The sequence below is a fragment of the Dreissena polymorpha genome, chromosome 12 (genome assembly GCF_020536995.1).
Source record: "Dreissena polymorpha isolate Duluth1 chromosome 12, UMN_Dpol_1.0, whole genome shotgun sequence".
In the NCBI taxonomy this organism is placed as follows: domain Eukaryota; kingdom Metazoa; phylum Mollusca; class Bivalvia; order Myida; family Dreissenidae; genus Dreissena; species Dreissena polymorpha.
Window position 1 is genome coordinate 61,148,765 of NC_068366.1, and position 4,762 is coordinate 61,153,526.

Consider the following 4,762-nt stretch of genomic DNA (forward strand, 5'->3'; position numbering starts at 1 on the left):
AACACACAAAGAATAACGGTTTGACGAATTTTTATGCAACGTATTCTTTTTTTTTTTTTTATTCATCTGATATATTTTTATAAGGCCACAACAAATTGATGATTTGTTCTACGGATTTTAGCCAAAAAAAATGGAGCGAGCGAGCGAAATAAAAATAAATTAATTTTTATTCTATTAATAAAAAAATCACAGGCGAGCGAAGAGCGAAAAATAAAAAATAGATATATTGTCTCTGTAAATTGATATTTGTTGCCAAATAAATGCATGATATCTTCAAAATACAAACACAAGGTCATTTAGTAGTACTATGTTTTACTCTAGTCCAATGTTTGTAAAAGTATGATAAACAAAATATTCTCCAACAGTTATTCTGCTTATTCACAACAGGTAGTGACTACTTAATGTTAACATGGTACACTGTACTTTTCACTAGCAAAGTTATATAAGAAGCTCAGTCTTCTGTCAATGAAAGTTAAATAACATGACAATAAATAATATGCTAAACATCAAGCATAAGAAATATCTTGAATCTGTATCAGTTCTAAATATCATAGGTTATACATGTAGTAGTATACATTATACTCAAATGCATTACTTTGGTTAGTTTAGCAATGTTAAAATTAGAAATGAGAAGTTTAAGTTTTGTAAAGTATAAAAAAAAACATAACTTCCTTATGAAAGAACAATAAGAAATGAATAGTTAAAGTTTTTTATTTTAATATAAAACACATGCCTTTTAATCAAAACTATTTAAAGATGTGATTAGTAGGAGCCCTTTATTTTAACATAGCACAGTAACATATATTTGCCTTATTTGAGTGCCAAACAAGAGATGTGTTTGTCAGAAACACAATGCCCCCTACTGCGCCGCTTTGAAAATATATATATATTTTTTTTTTACATGAACTTGACCTTTCACCACTCAAAATGTGAAGCTCCATGAGATACACATGCATGCCAAATATCAAGTTGCTATCTTCAATATTGAAAAAAGTATGGCCAATGTTAAAGTTTTCGGACGGACAGACAGACGGACAGTTCAACTGCTATATGCCACCCTACCGGGGGCATAAAAAGACTAGTATCAGTTCTAGTATATTTATTAAATGACTAGTACTATAATATATATTTATAACAATAGTAGTATAACAATATTTAGCATGACTATTTAAAAAACACATCAATTTACAATAAAACATACTTTTCCAAGAACAGTGCCATCACAAATGACTAGTATCAACTTTAATCTTAACACAAAACAATGTTAACATTTATAAACATGATGATGATGGTCATCATAAACACATACTTTTGCTTTGGTCTCATTTACAAACCAAATCAAAGTAGGAACGTTTGAAGGCTTGAATGAGTTCACTTGACTTTTTGTTTTTTTACAAACTTCTTGGCGCCTCATGTTTTTTCCTCTTTTCCAGAATGTCGACAAGACACACAAATTGGCCTGACTATGGAATATTTTGTATACAAATCTGCAACATATGCATCGTTGTCATCTAACACACTGTCAGGAGTTCCACAGTGGATGCACACTGGTGGAAGGTAATGCCGACACTTGGCTGAGTAATAAGCTGTTTCCACCTCAGAGCTGCAGGTCACGCATCTCCGAACATACAGGTCAGGTGCATCTTCCAACTGATCTCCACAGATATACGAATGGCATGCCTAAATGTTCCGCAAGAATTCCTCCTGCAAGGAAGTGAAATGTTATGGAGCATTTCACAAAATTGACAGTCATCATTATTCGCCCTATCCAAACAGAACAAATGTATGGTCTTTTTTTCAGGCTTATAGAAATTCCCAATTTTACCAGCCTGAAGTGCTTGTAAAATTCATAAAAACAGATATTAAACAATTTCTAATTTTATTTTCGCTATTTTTTTTCCAAAAAGAATTTGAGCAACTTTAATCAACTGCCATTAGAAGCTTACTTTCAGAAAGATGAAAGTACGAAGAAAATTGCCATGTATTCGAAGGATTAAATAATAATAAAAAATGTGTCTCTTATTTTGAACAAAATGTACACAAATGGTTGCGCTCGAAAATTCTGACTCAGGCTAGTAAAATTTCGAATATTACTAAATTTCTATTACTGTAATACTTCTCCAAAGACTCTTCATAGACATGGAATTGATGGCAGCTATGTCTTGGCTAAGTTCAAGAGCACATACATGTAACTAAGGAATAAGTGAATCAATATGTGTGAAAATTGTGTCATGTTAATCTACACTTTATGGTGATTCGCATGCAAACAAATTGCCAGAAGGATTGACCGACAGAGTGACTCCAATAAACTGCTGTTTGCAGCATTATTAGACTTGAAACCTATTCAAATCAAAGCAAAAACGAATGCATTTCCTTCATATTAAGATTATCATTTACCAAATCATTTTTTGTTTTACAACTATTTATATCTTGAATGGGCCTTTGATGGTATGAAATAAAAAACAATGTTTTGCAATGTCAATCTGGTGATATATGAACACATAACGTGTTTGATCAGACATTAACAAAAAATATTCGGGCTCTAAGTTGCAAACCAACAAGCCAAAGAGCTTTTTTCTGATCTGTAAAAATATGTTTCATTCATATCAATTTATTGGATCAATACGTGTCTTTTTATAATCCTGCCTCACTGTGTATAACTGTGATGTTTAAATGTAAATTTAGACTCTTAAAAATTATGTAACCAACATGTTATGATCCTATAATGTTGAAACACGCTGTAGATTGTATTTTTACAAAACGTTTACCTGTTGTCGGTCAAGCTTGTTTGGACTGAAGACACATCTTGGCCTGCTACATTCTCCGCAAAGGACAGCATCTCGAAGCTTATCATTCTAAAACAAAATGGAAAGATATAGTGTAATGAAAGCAAAAATATTTTAAAAATGCTTTTTATGGCAAAATGCCCGCTTCACTTTCCAGCCTGCAAAAATGTTGGCACCATGATAGCATCATTTTGACATGATCACTTTTTCTCTTGGTGTTGCCAATTGCCAGGTGGTAGAAGGAACGGATTAATACTGCAACAAAAATGCACATGAATATTTCTCTGATTTTTATTTTAATATCACAGTTGTAATTCAATGAGGTTTAGTTTAAACCTATTTATTTTAACTCGATTGCATTGAAAGCCTTAGGCTTTTTTGAAACGCTCTAGAGTCCTTTTCCTGGGACTAGAACCAGTACTTGGTGTCTATGTGGAGATCTAAAGCACGCTACTACTATGGCGATCGAACCCGTGACCTCTCGGTCGCTAGGCGGACACCATATCCACTTTTCCACGGCGACCTTACAATGAGGTTTGACAGTTTGACCTAAATATAATAATATAAACATGAAATTAAGTGTTAAGTGATTTGCGAGCTTCTAAAATATTATAATCATCATTACCCTCAAAATTTCTCGATTCTCTCTGTCATGGTTTTGTAATTCCTCATCATAGGTTCCACATGGTCTGGTTGAGGGCCTGTACTTGTCACGGGTCAGATCTTTCCCAAACAACTGGAATTATTATGTTATTATAATTCATATAATTGAATTAGCATGTTTAAATCTTATCTCAAATGTTGATTCCAGTTTCTAAACACAATAGTCACACATTATCATTTAAATCATTAAATTAACTACATGTCAGCTGGACAAGTTAAGTTAACTAAAATGTCAACAAGGTATATTGTTAATTATATTTATGCCTTTTTATTAAACAAAAGGCAGAACATAATATGTTGTCAGATCAATGAAGTAAACATGAGTAAATTGATTATTGAAATTGAAATGTAGCTATTGACCATTTGCACAGGTACACAACCTTCAAATGCCAAAGTAAGTTTCCAAAATATATTTGTAATTTACACAACTTCATCCATTCAATAAATATGTCATACAATTGAATACAAATGCGATAAATATACCTCACTGAATGGTAGGTAGTGTTCACCATTTTCGTCCGGCTTTGGTTCAGGGAGGAACCTGAGGCGGTCAAAAACATCCTGATTTCGGACTGGGTTGACTGAGCAGTAGCCACATTCATCGGATGAACACTTCTTTAACTGGAAGTAGTAGTGGCTGGATTCTGCATGCCTCTCAAAGAAATCCTTTAGAAGAAAGGACACTGATGTTTATAGACGCTCTTCCATATTAAAAACATGTTGTTGTTTTTTTCATTTTTTAAACAAGATGTATCTTTATACATAGGTTGATTTTTCATTATAAAATATAATAAACACACGTTTTCATTAATATTGTTAATAAGACAGCATAGTCTTCACAATATCCAATATTTAATAAAAAAATGAATAATGTTACCCGGTAAACATTTAACTTTTAAAATTGAATAATTGTGTATTGTTCTGAGAAAACTGGACATAATGCTTGTGCATAATTTGTCATCCCAGATTAGCCTGTGCAGTCCACACAGGCTAATCAGGGGCGACAATTTCCGCTTTTATGGAATTTTACGTTTAAATAATGTCTCTTCTTAGCAAAAATCCAGTATAGGCGGAAAATGGCGGTCCTGATTAGCCTGTGCTGATTGCATAGGCTAATCTGGGACGACACTTTACGCACATGCATTATGCCCAGTTTTCTCAGAAAGCGACACAATTAAACTTTCCATAACCTAGACAAATTGCTTGCCTGTGCCAGTTGCTCGTAAATCAATCAATAACTGAGAGTCATCTGCTCCAATGATCTTCGACACCCTTTCATTAATTTCTTTTTCACTGGAAGAATTGACACTTTC

General features: G+C 33.1%; 1 long non-coding RNA gene across 1 annotated transcript; it reads right to left on the reverse strand.

Annotated features, from left to right (window-relative positions):
• Nucleotides 1-226: 226 nt before the first annotated feature.
• Nucleotides 227-4,450, reverse strand: LOC127853463 (uncharacterized). The gene is made up of 4 exons (XR_008036620.1): nt 3,933-4,450; nt 3,412-3,522; nt 2,769-2,855; nt 227-1,704 (listed from the first exon to the last, which is right to left on the reverse strand). It is a non-coding gene; the product is annotated as an uncharacterized LOC127853463 (long non-coding RNA).
• Nucleotides 4,451-4,762: the final 312 nt, after the last annotated feature.